We start from the raw sequence: 15,954 nt of genomic DNA on the forward strand, positions 1-15,954 counted from the left end.
GCATGTAAGGAGTTTAGAAATCACCACTGTGTCTTAACAACAAGGAAAAAGCTGATAAAACTAAAAGAATCAACAACTCTTCTTTTTTTGTATTGGAAGTATAGTTGACTTACAGTATTATATTAGCTTCAGGCACACAACATAGTGATTTGATATAGGTTACACACCACACAAAGTTATTATAATATTACAGACTATATTCCCTGTGCTGTACATTACATCCTGTGACTTATTTGTATTTGTATCTCTTAATCCCCTTCACTTATTTCATCCATTCTACCCACACACCTCCCAGACAACCACTAGTTTCTCCTCTGAATCTGTGAGTCGATTTGGATCTCCAGGGGGACCCAGTCATAGGGACTCCCTCATACTTCTATGAGTTTTACCTGCAGGAGTGGTACCATTTTCTTACAGCAAATACTGAGGAAAAATCCCCTCGAGTTTCCAGCAGGAGGGGGGGAAAAGTATTTTGAAATATGCCAGAGTATTCTGTTCTTCTTAACAAGTCCTGCTCTCAGAAGAAACTATTTTACTAAAGCCTAACCTGCAGAGATTTTATCATAACCTAACTCATCTGGGGGAAAGGAAATACCAAACTCTAGCTCTAGACCCCTCTAATAATGCTGATCTGACTTAAGAGAGGTGGAGAGGCAGAGGACAAAAAACAACAACAACAACAAAAACTGAGATGCACTGGTGAAGCTCACTGTTCAGGGGCACAGGCTCACCAAAAGGTTGAAACCTAACATAATCATAGGATTATAGAATGCTTCCCTTCCCCCAACACCTTACCACTACATTACCAAAGGCTTATGTATTGCAGTTCCTTTTACCCAGTACATGATGTCTATCTTTCAACAAAAAATTGTAAGGCATATTAAAGGTAAAAAGCACAGTTTGAAAAGACTGAACAAGCATAAGAGCCAAACAGACATGGCAGGGATGTTGGAATTAGACCAAGAGTTAAAAAAACTTAATATGGCAAGGGTTTTAATGGAAAAAGTAGATAACATATAAGAACAGATGGATAGTATAAACAAACAGATGGACATTTTAAGAAAGACTGGAAAAAATAGAACAGAATATCCAAGAATTGTGGGACAACTACAAAAGGTATAACATATGCATAATGGAAATATCAGAAGGAAAAGAAAGAGAGAAAGGAACAGAAGTACTATTTGAAGTAGTAATGACTGAGAATTTCCCCAGACTTATATCAGACACCAAATCACAGATCCAGGAAGCTCAGAGAATCTGGTTATTACACGTGATGCTGCTATTAATACATCCCACAGTCATGGTATCTTTAATAATGTGGGCTGATGATAGAGATGATACACACTATTGCTAAAACAAAATGGTTACAGTTCTTCTTAAGGCATGAATTTAGAAAATAATTTCTAAACTACACATTTCACCCCTGCTTTAGGTGACAAAAATGCTGAGTCATTTGACTAATTGTGACAGAACAGTAAGTTTAGGGATGCACTAGTGTGTGATTGTAACCAAGAAAGCTTGTATCTAATCAATTATAGTTTACTCTGAAATAACTAGGCAGAATTAAAGATGGTCAGATTAGGAGCTAAAATATGTCTGTAAGCGAAGAAAGGATTTGGCCTTCTATATTTGAACTAATGGCTTAGGAGAAGAAGATTGTATGTTTTGGGGTCTAAATAACATTCACCTCAGGCTCTAAAGTTCTACACATTACATGCAACAATCAAGCAAAAATTATGAAATAAATAAAAGCAAGAAATACACTGTCAAAGACAAAACAATCAACAGAAAAAGATTAGTAAAGGATGTGTATGTTGGAACTATGAGATAGATAATTTAAAATACTATGATTACTCTGTCAAAATCCTCTTGGAACATTTTGGCAGACAATTGGAAACTATAACAAAAGTTGAATGGAAATATGAAAGAAAAGATTAAATGGAAATACTGGAAGTAAAGGACACTGTAACAGATTAGGATTGCTTTAGTCAAAGTTATCCACATATTCAACTGAGTTGAGGAAAGAGTCAGTGAACTTGAAGATAGATTGAAAAATATTATCCAAACTGGAATACAAAGGGGAACAAGTATAAATAAATAAATAAGCAAATAAACAAATGAAAACAAAAATTAGAACAGAGCATCCAAGATCTGTGGAACAATATCAAATGGCTTATGTATAATTTGAGTCTGAGAAGAAGGAAAAAGAAAATGGAGGAGAAAAAATATTTGTAAAGGGAATGGCTGAGGATTTTCAAAAAATAACGAAACATATTAAACCTAATATCTATAAGCTCAGAGAACTCCAAACAGGATAAATACCATAACACACACATAAAACATACAAACTACTGACAACAAAAACAAAGAAAATTGTGAAGTAAATTAAAGGAAAATAGACACATTGCATGAACAAAAACAAAATAAGATGTGAAACAGAGTTCTCCTCAGATACTATGTAATACAGAAGATAATTAAAAGTCATCTTTAAAGTAGTGAAAGAAAACATAACACAGAATTCAAAACCCAGTAAAGTATCTTTTGAAAAGGAAAAAGATATTTAAGAAATTAAACAAACAAAACTTCAGAGAACTTATTAAGAGAAGATCTGTACTGCAAATAAAATGAAAGTAAGTTCTCCAAGCAGAAAGAATTTGAAAAATAATATTTTTAATAAGTATGTGGAGAATATTGATACCAATATTTATTTTAAAAATTAGATGTATTTCTATTTAGATAAGAAACAAGACAAAGGAGCCTAAAATCACTGCCACAATTTAGTATTGGTGGTCTTCGAAAACACTAGAAGTCAGAAAAGGGAGTAAAAGGTACAGGGATTAGAAGTAAAGAAATAGAAATCTCATTTTTTTTTGTAATCATGTAATTACTATTGTAGAAAACCAAAAGAAACAATAGAAAAACTTACAGAACTAATAAAAATAATTTAATAGTTTTCCTCTGTACTAGAAAAACCAATTAGAAAATATGAGAAGTAAAATATCATGTTTTTCTAGGAGTATAAATATGTTATGACAAAAAAAATTAATTCTATTAAAGGAAATAAGTGAATAAGTAAAGATATTTACCATGCTTATAGAAAGGACAATATACTAAAGATATTATATCTCAAAATATATTTATAAAGATATTATATCTCATAAAATCATGGTCAAAATTGTATATATTTATATGGATTATGAAGACAAAGATCCACAGTATGGGTACCCATACCCATACCCACAGTATGGGTACACTGGGCAACTCAAGCAGAATAAAGAGCTCAAAAAGAGATCAACGTATATATTTTGGTATTTAATATATGATAAACTTGATACCACAAAGCAATGAGACATGTGTCCCTGGAACAAATAGATACAGTTATTTTGGAATGAAATCTGGTTCTAGTTAATGAAATTAACTATATGTTGATCATGCAGCTCCTGGTCCGCACCTCTAGATACATATTCCAGAGAGTACCAACATGTGTTCATAAGGGAACATGAACAAGGACACTCATCAAAGCATTGTCTGTGTTAGTAGGGAGTTATAAGCAACTCAGATATTCATCACTAGAGAAATGTACACCTTAAGTATACTATGAAAAATCTGTGACAAATAGAGCAATGGACCAAAAGAACATAAAACAATATATGGGTACGTCCTCCAAAGAGAGTGTGCATGCCTGAAATTAGAGTGAAATTTATGTAAATGTAAAAAACAAAGAAGCACTACATATTATATGTTGGTGGATATATATCTAAGGGCTTTTGTCAAAAGATTTGATGTTTACGAGGTGGAGAGGAGAGATAAAAGACAAAGAAATACAAAGTAAATACATTTAAAATGAGAAGATAGGAATTTTCTTGAGCATTATTAAAATTAACTAGAGCTCTAATTAAAACATAGAGCACTATGAAGCTATAGAGGGTTCTAAAGTAAGTAATTACATAGAATATGCAGATTTAATACTTGCAAAATTCTAATGTGTAGCTGGTAAGTACTATGGCTAATTATTACATTCTCTCTAGCTGACTTTTACTATTAAGATAGAAAAGCTGCTTTTTGTTTGTTATTTGTTTATCATTTTTCCTTCCTCTTATTTGATTTTGTATACATCCTTAAGGGCAGTATTTTTTCTCCAAGTGATATTTTTCACAGTGAATCTTAGGATCATGAATTTATTGTCTCAGTATACCTGTAACCTTCTTAAAGAGATTTGAACACTTAAAATATGTCCAGATCCTTTTATCAGTTCTACAGACGTGCAGTAAATGTGTCTTATTCAACTTTGCTCTGCGACAAGGACCTTGAGAACATATATAGTAGTTATACAAAGAAATGGAATTTTATTTAATATGTTGGTGACATTTCTGTCAAGACATTGACCCTAGCTGAGCATACATTAAGGACCATATTGTTATTTCTAAATTTTTAAATATTATGGAAGAATTATACAAAAATGTCTGTAATAATTTAATTTACATCTATATTTTAAGCACTTCAGCCTTCTTTTTTTTCTTTTAGAGTCTTCCTTCTGGACTTCTGGTGAGATTATAACCCAGTGTTATTGGTTTAATAATAGTAAAGTATGATGACAGGACACTTAGGAAATGCCACTATATGTGAAACAGAATGTAATGTGATTTTAGATCTGGAAATCACTGGTGGCGAGCAAAGTGCGAATAAATATCAAATGTCTTCTCTTTAGCACTAAATGTAAAATGTTCCAAATCATTTTATCCAACTCTAGATGTTAAGTTAAATGTAAATGCACATATTGAATGCAATAGCAGCATAGCAAACAGAATTCATAGCAGAACAAGTAACGTGATTGGGGATGCTGTTTTACTGTATTTCTTAATGCCAAGAAACAGCAAATAGAATTGGTCTTTAAAAACACAAAGCATAGGGCGCTTCGGGTGTTATAAAAGGTACAGCTGCACTATCCATGATCTAGACTGCATCTAAATTTCAATCTTGTAACATAGGAGAGTGAGGTAAAAACCTTACCTAGGCAACTGTACGAAAACAAAATCTAAATGTCACTTCCAAATGGTTAAAATATCTGCTTTAGAGCATACTTTCAAGTCTATCAATTAGCCTATTTTCTAAGACATTCATGCTGAGAGGAGTTAGCTTTCTTGATTTGGAGATAATACTGATTAAGACCAAAAAGTGAATCCTTTTATGCCTTGTGAGATCCAAAAATTACATAATATCAATTATGTTTTGTCTAAGTCAAAGACATTTGAAGACTCATTGAAGACATACTTTTACAGGATCATTTAGAGATCTAAATTTTACTTAAGAAAATTATTCACTGGAATTTGAGGCACAAACACAGTAATGAGAAACTCAAGATAATGGTTTGGAATTCCCATCCTTAACAAAATAAACTTACTCTTAAAGAGCTCATAATTTTTATTTTTTATTTGTCATTTGTTGCCCTAAATTGCGTCCTTATTTTCTCAAGTAAAGTTGTTCTCAGCAGGGTGTTGGGTATACAGAATTCATCCCCAAATATCCCTTGATACAGTCAAACTATGGTATATATTTGTACAACAGAATAATTTGGCATTAGTAAAAAGCACGTGTATATCTATCTGTGTTATGCAACGTTCTCTAGAACTAGAGCTTAGAACAGTGCACATTGTATGATTTATTCTATTTTTTTAAAAAAGGATATGCATGTCCACCTATAGATAAACATAGGAATAGAGAGATTATTTTTACATATATGCTAGTACATGCATATTATTTTTCTGGAAAGGTGTAAAAAAAAAAGTTGATGATGAATAACTGAAAACAAAAAATAGGGTCTGGAAAATGGAAAGAAGACATATTTGCTTCTCATTTGGTACTGTTGTGTGCTGTTTGACCTTCTTGGCAGACTGTTCATTTTATTTAAAATTAATCACTTAGGGCTTCTCTGGTGGCGCAGTGGTTGGGGGTCCGCCTGCTGATGCAGGGGACACGGGTTCGTGCCCCGGTCCGGGAAGATCCCACATGCCTCGGAACGGCTGGGCCCGTGAGCCATGGCCGCTGAGCCTGCACGTCCGGAGCCTGTGCTCCACAACGGGAGAGGCCACAACAGTGAGAGGCCCGCGTATCGCAAAAATAATAATAATAATAAATAAATAAATAAAATTAATCACTGAGATTATCTGGCTGGTGAGATTATAGGCTATTTTAATTTTTTTCTGTACTTAAAACATAGTATGAATTAATTAATTAAAAGAAAACATAAGGCAGGAGGCAAAGAGGGAGAAAGGGAGAAAGGATGGAAGGAAAAGAGGAAGGAAGAAAAGAACAAATAGAAGAATGCTTTCAAAGCAAATGTAGCTTGCTTTCCCAATTGGTATGCCCAGCATGAGGAATGGACAGGAATGTGGAGGCAAATGCAGTGTGAAAAAATGTTGTTAAGTAACTAATATCCCTGGCCTATTATTAGAACAGAAGTATTGAGTTAACGTTTTTTGATCATTTCTTAGCATCTCATGTCAATGTGCTTAATCTTACAATGATTTCTCCTCAAAATTCTAAATATCTGACAATTCCTTTTTTTACATAAGCTACATCAAGAAGTTTTACAAACCTTTAAATATAGAGTACCAAAGCTTTTGTAATTAAATGTTCAGCATTGGTTAACTGGGCATAAACAACTGTGAATAGTGCAGATTTTTAAAGAACATTTTGCTTGTGAAATCACTGTTCAAGTTTCTAACCAGGTATCCCTTTTAAAAATGAAATTTGACAGTATTTGCTTAAGAAAGTTGAAAAATTACTTTTGCATAAGAAAACATACCAATAAGCTATGATGCCTAGTTTTGATGTGTATAATTAAAAGATCACCCTCTTCCCTAACTTCTAAAAAATTTCACACTTGTCTATAAATTGGTAAGATTTTCTTAGGGCAAGTTATATAAAATGCCTTTATTCTGAGTATATATTTTTGATACTTTTAGGAATATATACTAAAAATATAATTAATTATATACTTTAAAAGGAATATGGAAATTTATTGGAGCATTGCTCATAATATTGAATATTTAGAAGTGACCAAAATATCTAACAAAATATGATTAGTTTTAGAAAGTATGCATTGAAAAACTATTCAATCTAAGATACACAGAGCGTATAAGTATTGCCAGATAAATCCATAATATATTTCATTTGAAAACAACCACAATACGAAATGCATAATTTCGTTTCATTTGCAAGAATTACTTTATTTTTTCTGCATATAAATTGATATATGCATAAAAAATCTGGAAAGATACACATTGGAATGTTAGAATGTTTGCTTCCAATTCGTAGGATTAATGGAGCCTTTTTTCCCCATATGTGTATTATTTAGCTATTCTACAAAGAACATTTAATATTTGGGTAATAGAAATAAAGTAAAAATAAACTATAAAATACCAAATTAAAATTACAGTACCACATGTCTCTGAATTATGATTTCTTCTACTCCACTCATGCCTGAAGTCTCAATTCAAACATCTTCTCCTCTGAGAAGCTTGCACGGAATTTTGCAGCTTAATTTGATCATACTGCTTTGTCTCCAATCTACTTGTCTTTATTTTTTTAAGGTTATCTACAAAATGAGAGCCAGTATTTAATAACAAGCCTCATTGTCCACTGAATTCCTTGAAAGCGAACACCATATCCCCATTATCTAAGAAAAATCTATAAATTAGCATTTCTTCAGTGTGGTTTAAATCAAAAATATAAGAAAGAGAAGTTTTTAAATATCCATAAACCAGTCAATATGTGCAAACTTTGGTCAATCTATAGGTAATTACACATACAATCTGTCTGTAAATAATTCTACAAGGGAAAAAAAATTCTCCTTATTAATATATGGTACTTAAAACCATGAGTCGTTGGATAACTTCTGGGAATTTTCTCACATTCAAAGTGGCAGGCTAGAAAAGATACAAATGTTTGTTAATACCTGTGAGTGCAATATAAAATTCAATCCATTATTGATGGAACAGATCAATAATCAATAAGTGTAACACTGAAGATACTTTTGACATGTCCCTTTGTAACTGTACAACCTCTGGGCCAGCCATTTGCCTATTGCTCTCACAACTCAGTCTTTTATTTGCTCTGCTCTTTATTTCAAGGAACTGCATTCATGCAGACTTTTGCCAAATGACTTAGAGTTAGGTTTAGCCAATGCGAGGCACTGGTAGAATATTAGAGACTAGGAGAAGAGAAATCAAGGTATACCTCCTCTCCTGTGACGCCACTGATGTTGTCACAAGTGTCTGAGTCACCATGGTGGCTCTAGTTCCTGCCAGATAATGTCTCTCCCTGTGTTTATGGCACCTACTTGGCAGTCTCCACCATGGCTCTACATCCCATAGAATGACCCTGGCTTCCAGGTTAGTAACATCATTTCTACCTGTTTTCCTCTAGCCTTTGGAGTGATATCTAGTTCCTTCTGTTTACTAGTCTTTAGATTACTTCACTGGCTCTCCAACTCTTGTATCACACATATAATCAATTATTTGTATCAAAATCTCTATGTTTGAAACAACTAGGGTGTTTTCTCGTTTTTGTCTGGTATCTTTCAATAGAGCACTCAAGGCTTCTTTTGTAACTCAAATTACAGAGAAGTTGGTATGCAAAATGCCTTCCTCAAAAGTACTATGTAGTGGGCTTCCCTGGTGGCGCAGTGGTTGAGAGCCCGCCTGCCGATGCAGGGGACACAGCTTCGTGTCCTGGTCCAGGAAGATCCCACGGGCTGCGGAGAGGCTGGGCCCGTGAGCCATGGCCGCTGATCCTGCGCGTCTGGAGCCTGTGCTCCGCAACGGGAGAGGCCACAACAGTGAGAGGCCAGCGTACCGCAAAAAAAAAAAAAAAAAAAAAAAGTACTATGTAGCAAAAGCTCTAGTTTACCTTGTCCAACTACCCGGAAACCACATTCTTAAATGTATTTATAATTGAGTATACAACTGTTCAAGGACTTCTGCAAAACAACACTGGATAAAACTCTTTTTACTCAGTACTTGATAGAAGCACCACAAAAATTGAGAATGATTTAGCTAACACTACAGATCATGAGGCTTACAAAGATGATGTACCAAAGTATATACATGTTCTTATACGGTGATATATATTATGCATGTAAATGTCTTAAATAATGTATAGAGGTAAACACAGTGAGATTATGAGGTTTGTTTTTAATTCCTTGTCCTTCTCATATTGAGGAAGTCCTTTGTCTCAAGTAGTTAATAGAATTCTCCCTATCCTAGGTCTAGCCTAGGTTTGGTTTTTATCACCCTAATTCTGTACAGTTCATTTATCTCCGTCTGTTTATCACTGCTCCACACTTCCCAGTCCATTTGACAGTGTCTCACCTATTATTATGACTAGAGGAATCAAATTTCCTATATAAGGGTTCAAAGCAAATTCTTAGTTAACTACATTAAGGAAACTCCACACATCTGTTTGAGTTCACCACTATGTAGATCCTGGCTATGCAGAAAGCTTAGGGAATAAAAATTTCTTCCATTGCTCTGCAGATATGGCCGATGCAACTTCTTGCTTCTCAAAACTTCTTTCGGTTCTTTCTGAACTGCTGTTATGCGCCAAGTTTAAACTTTTTAAAAATACCATTTGAGGGTGAAACGAGCATTTTCGAATAAGTGTCTGAAACAAATATCTTCATATCATTCAACAAATATTACTCTTTTGCCATTTCTTGTGAACCCCATTTTGCTAATATTATGTGTTTTAATATTTAAATAAATATTCCAATCCAAATGAAATGACTGAGTTATTAATGGTTTTACAAAACTCTAGATGTCTGATTGTGTTTTACGAAGATTTTTTGGCAGTAACATACCAAGTTAGAAGTTACCATGTTATACCTCTAAACTTTTTCTATAAAACACCACCATTGCCAAATCTTTTCTAAGAATTATAAGTCTTCTTGGACAAGTTTTCTGCACCTCTAGAGTCTTGCTAAATTTATCAACTTGGCAGAGCAACATTAATGCCCTGGTCATCTTCTATGTGGAATTTGAAACCGTGCTATTCTGCACCCCTGGAAAGACTGAGAGGTGGGGGGAACTTTCTGACTCCTCTGCAGCCTTCTCATGTTGCATGATTAGCTGTATGAGATGCTAGTTTGACCCAACTCTTAGTTTGTGTCTAGAGGGAAAGTCAAAAAGACAAGTGCCTGACAGTTTAAACCTTCACAGGCTGTCAACAGGAGTCATAAAACCATAAATTATATGTTGTAAGAACAGATTGTGATATGCAAGAAGTCATTCACACAGGAAGGAGCAGTGAAATTTGGAGCCACTGTAAATTGGGTGCAAGCCTCAACTCTGCCACTACCTCAGTGACCTTAGACTAGGAGGTGCTCTTTTCTGAGCCTAGATTTCATTCTCTGTCATGTTAGCACAATTGACATTAGAGCCATGGCATGACATTTTGAAGATGAGAAACCTGGAAAGTCCTTCCAGATTCTCTTGTTCAACCATCTGCTTCCAAAATCCTTTACAGTTTGAACTTTTTTCTTAAGTCCAAACAGTTATGTGATGATGATGATATTCAATGATGACAGCTTTAGCAGGGTTGCTTTTCATAATTTGCTTAAATTTAAAGGTAAATGTGGAACATGGTCACACAGCAGATGCAGAGATAACCTCAGCAGAACTGTCATCGTTGCAGCAGGAGTTTTAGATGGATTTAGGTCTCTATTCTGAGGCATCTAACAGTAATTAAGAAATTGTGCCACCTGAAATAATCCTGCAAAATGAATGTGATTTCTTGACCCCCAGAGACCTCTTACAGATTAAGATGTCTGGCCTGTAGTTAACTCCTTTATCATCTTTGTTGTATAGGGATCAGTTTTAAGTCACCACATTTGTCTCTAATTCATTCAGGAAAAATATTTCTCAGGTATGGAGAAAGTATCATCATTTTTCAAGTGGATTTAAGAACTGATCCTGTCTTCTTTGTAGTAAAGTATTTTTTTATAGTGGGTTAAATCTTGAGAATCAGCACTAATTTCATGATTTTTATAGGATTACCTTTATCTGTGTGTGTGTGTGTGTGTGTATGTGTGTGAGTGTATTTATATTTGCTGCTATGTCCATGTAATGACAAAACGATGTGGTTTGGAAAGAAAAATCACCTAAATGATTAATGGGATCAGAGAGGCAAAAATTATATTTATATATATGCACAAATATATTCAAATACATATATTCCATTTATCTTATTATATGTATATAAATATATTTAAATATCTTATAACAAGTATTGTTTCTAGTAGACAAACGAGTATGATTCAAAATAAAAATGAAACAAAGATATGTTAGCAAAAATTTGACATCAAAGAAATCCAAATTGAAACTTTGTATAACATTAATTTTGAAATATTAACCTAATATGATTTCATTATAACCCCAGACGTTTCCAGATAAAGCATTTTTTCCCCTTTGTAGCATTTTTTTCAATGGCAATAAGGAAGTCTTAAATGTATCATATTTCTTTGTTGAAAAAAACTATACTACATTTCAATCCATGTTTGCACATAGCTTTTACTTCCCATTCAAGGAGAATTTTATTTTATTCAGTCATTTAGCATTTCTTCTATAGTCATTAATTCAAATTTGACTTTCTTTGAAATGAATGTGCATGCTTCCTTATATATAGTTAAGTTTTTGGTGCAATGTGCACAACCCATTTAATAATTTACAAAGTATTTTCAGTTCTTTCATTCACCATTCTAACAGATTGTTGATGGAAATCAATATGGAAGGGAAACTGTATAATCAAGTTTCCTTAAAAGAATGTCATTACTAGTGAAAGACAGGGTGGATGACACAGAGAATTAATCTTAACTATGATATATACATTTCCCAGATATAAGAAGGTTGCTAAGAAGTTAAAATTATGAACTTCAAATTTTTTTTCCATATTTGAAATAGACAACCACTAGCAGTCAGGGTAAGAGGACAGGAGAACTCTCAGATCAAGTCATTTTGAAATAGTTTGCATGATTTTCACCTAGTTAGAATATAGAGATTGAAATAACATGGGAAGACTTGTAAGTGATAATCATGGATATAAACGACTAGCTGTTCAGGTAATTCCATTTTTGTTGTTTATAGTTGTACAGTGTAAGAATACTGCCAAAAACTACAATTAAAAGGCCAAAGAAAAATTAAATTAAAATAGAAAATATTTTTCCCAAAACCTACCAAATTTTATATTTTATGTTTTCACAGATGATTTTTCCATGTCAAAACACATACTATTACTTTCTATCCTGCCACAGTTATACTTAATACAATGTAATTTGACTGATTTTACCAAATGTCCATTGTGTCTACTCATGTCAAATATCAATACTTGTGGACTTTGAAATTAGACCTTTTTTGTATAATAAATTCCTATAAATAGTTAAATATGCTTCAGTATTTTTGTAATTGATTGCCTTGTTTACCACCTAACAGGTGCTAGAATAACTTTGTTTTGATTATTGTAGTATTATAATTCAGTTTCACTCTGACAAGTCAATCCTCCTCCAAAATTACCTGATCTCCAATTGCTAATCCATATTTCTCTTCAAAAATGCCCTGGTTATATCCACAGATAAACAAATTTTAGAATCAATTTGTCTATTCTTTTAAAGCATGCTGGATATTTGCATTAGAATCAACGTATTTACTGGCTAATTTATAGTTGAAATGGCATAACTGTAGTCTTGAGTCTTCCCAATCTAGAACAGATGTGGCTCTCCATAGAGTCTATTTTTTTTTCTTAGTAGAATTTTGTATCTTTATTGTTCTTGTATTGTATGGTTTCCATGAATTTATTGGAAATTTTGTCCCTAGGTGGTTTTCTGCGTTGCTATTAAGAATATCAACTTTTACATATACTTAGTGGTTTATTGTAGATATATAACAAAGTTACCGATTTCATACATCATCTATAAGCTGGCTACTCTGCTTGACTCGTTTCATTTTTAGCCATTGTCAGATGATTCTTTTTGGTTTTCTAGGAATATAAGCATGTTATCTACAAATAATGGTAGTTTGCTTCCTTTTTCCTATTGTATCTTTTTGTTAATTTTTTTCAAATAAATGCGGTTGAGCTGAGGCAAAGGCGAAGGCGGCTCTGGAGGCCACAGTTCCGGTCCTGGCTTCGGCCCCAGCCCCACATAGTGACGCTCGCTGAGCTGCTGGTGCTCCGGGCCGCCCTCCAGGCCACCGTCTCGGGCTACTTCATCAGCATTGACGCGCATGCTGAGGAGTGCTTCTTCGAGCGGGTCACCCCGGGCACCAAGATGGGCCTCATTTTCGAGGTGGCCAAGGGTGGTTTCCTGGACATCGACGTGGAGATTGCAGGGCCTGATAATAAAGGAATTTATAAAGGAGACCGGGAGTCCAGTGGGAAATACATCTTTGCTGCTCACACGGATGGAACGTTTCAGTTTTGTTTTAGCAGTAGGGTGTCCACCATGACTCCAAAGATAGTGATGTTCACCATTGATATTGGGGAGGCCCCCAAAGGACAAGACATGGAAACAGAAGCTCACCAGAACAAGCTAGAAGAAACGATTAATGAGCTCACAGTGGCGATGACAGCTGTAAAGCATGAACAGGAATACATGGAAGTTCGGGAGAGAATACACAGGGCAATCAATGACAACACAAACAGCGGAGTGGTCCTTTGGTCCTTCTTTGAAGCTCTTGTTCTAGTTGCCATGACATTGGGACAGATCCACTACCTGAAGAGATTTTTTGAAGTCCGGAGGGTTGTTTAAAATGCCTTTTGCTGATAATCCCAAACTCATAATTCATTGTTTACCAAGTGTCTTGGTCATAATAATGTCATTAATTTCAACATTTTTATTTTCTAAACTGTACATTCACAGCTTCTGTTTCTTTGTGATTAATAGATATTGGGGGAAAACACTTTTTTAGGAAAGTTATAGTGAAAATTTGATTGGCATGATTTCATATTTGAATTCTTCCTCCATTATACAGGTCCTTCCAGAACTCAAACACTGTAAGCGGAATACAGATGTATAGTCCTTTTTATATATTCTTTCCTTTTGCTTTCATAATAAAATGCAGCTTGTTCAGGATAGTACTTTATTGACAGTACTTTACTAAAAATGACTGCATTCTTGGGATCCCTCATCCTGCAGTTCAAGTCATTAAAGATTCATTTTGTTGAGTCCTTATCAGAAAAAACAATCTGAATCTTGACATTTTCTATCCAGCCTAATTGCAGAGCTCTGTGACTAGAGGATGCTACCAAGTTGGTACTTTTTTACTTTGTCAATCTTGTTTTTGCTTTAAAGATAAGACTTAAACCAACAACCTTTTTCCTCTTTAAAGTTTTACTTTGAACCTTAGAACTCAGTCACCTCCACTTAAAATTGTTGACACAAGCAGCTAAGAACCATTTTTTGGTTTCCGCCTAACCTTGTAAGAAGTCTCTATTAAAGCCAGTTCTCTGGGTGTTGCAGTGAACAGTAATTCTTTTTCTTTCTATGCTGGCACATCCACTTTCTCTACTCTGGGCACATGGGAGGTATGCATTCACATAATTGGAAAAATCTGGATTTCTGATGCCAAAGGGTTAAAAGCCTCTTGGATTTCTTTGCAGTGATATACAGCCATTATTTTATTTTTGATCAGTGGCATTTTGGCCACTGTTTAATTAGCTCACTGAACATTACTGTCAGTACTAGTGTGTTTGTTTTTGTTTTTCCTGGGTCTTTCTTTTGGCGTGGGGATGATCCAGGATTACATTGTGACTGATGTATATTACTTACTTGTACATTTTTTTTTTTTTTTGGATCTTTGCAAGGGGAAAACTACTAGTAACGAGTTTTATATAATTAAGTTAAATTTGTTACAGGTTTTCATGTTCAGGATAAACAATTTTTCAACCTTGGGTGAAAATACTTGCAACAGTTTAAGGTGACTGTGTTTTACCTTAGAACAACTGTTGCATGCCAACTTGTGTGCATGTGTGTGTGAAAACACTTCAAAATTGATTTAAAAGATGTAAATTTAAAACTGGTTGTGTATCTAATCTGCCCCAGGTTTAGTAAATAAGCAATTCTTTTTAAAAATAAAAACAAACAATTAAATGCGGTTAACATCAGTTTCAAATGAGGTTTAAAAATAGTTCTATGGGGCTTCCCTGGTGGCGCAGTGGTTGAGAGTCCGCCTGCCGATGCAGGGGACACGGGTTCGTGCCTCGGTCGGGGAAGATCCCACATGCCGCGGAGCGGCTGGGCCCGTGAGCCATGGCCGCTGAGCCTGCGTGTCCGGAGCCTGTGCTCCACAACGGGAGAGGCCACAACAGTGAGAGGCCCGCGTACAGCAAAAAAAAAAAAAAAAAAATAGTTCCATGAAAGGACCCCCTTGACTTCTTATGACATGACAATCTATGCAAAAGTTCACTGTCAAGCATGAGATTGGCTGTTAGTTTGAGATAAATACATTTGTTTTATTAAGTAACGTTCTATCTCAAAAATTTTATCAGGAATGAATGTTGAATCTTGCAATATGTTTTCAGCAACTGTTGAGGTAATATCACTATTTGTATTTAATTATGAATTTTACTAATTGCTTTCCTACAAATATCAATCCACAAGTATTGATATTTGACATGAGTAGACACAATGGACATTTGGTAAAATTAGTCAGATTACATTGTATTAAGTATAACGTTAACAAGGAATAAACGTTAACTCCTCCTTCATAGTAAATAATCTTAAACTTCATTTCACATTTTCTGAGATGTTCAGTGGATTCCCTGGAATTTCTATGAAGTCTCAGGTGCTAATGTTACTTGTAGTCAACTTTGGTACTCATTTCCAAATTTTGAGGAATTATTTTCCTTAACATCTCACTGTTTGCTTATTTGTTTGCTTTTATATCTAATTCCATAATGACCCAA

At 34.4% G+C, this 15,954-nt stretch overlaps 1 pseudogene; it reads left to right on the forward strand.

Moving 5' to 3' along the window:
* Positions 1-12,064: 12,064 nt before the first annotated feature.
* On the forward strand, positions 12,065-13,798 carry LOC132427880 (transmembrane emp24 domain-containing protein 2 pseudogene; annotated as a pseudogene).
* The last annotated feature ends 2,156 nt before the right edge of the window (positions 13,799-15,954 follow it).

This window comes from Delphinus delphis, chromosome 7 (assembly GCF_949987515.2).
Source record: "Delphinus delphis chromosome 7, mDelDel1.2, whole genome shotgun sequence".
Lineage (NCBI taxonomy): Eukaryota > Metazoa > Chordata > Mammalia > Artiodactyla > Delphinidae > Delphinus > Delphinus delphis.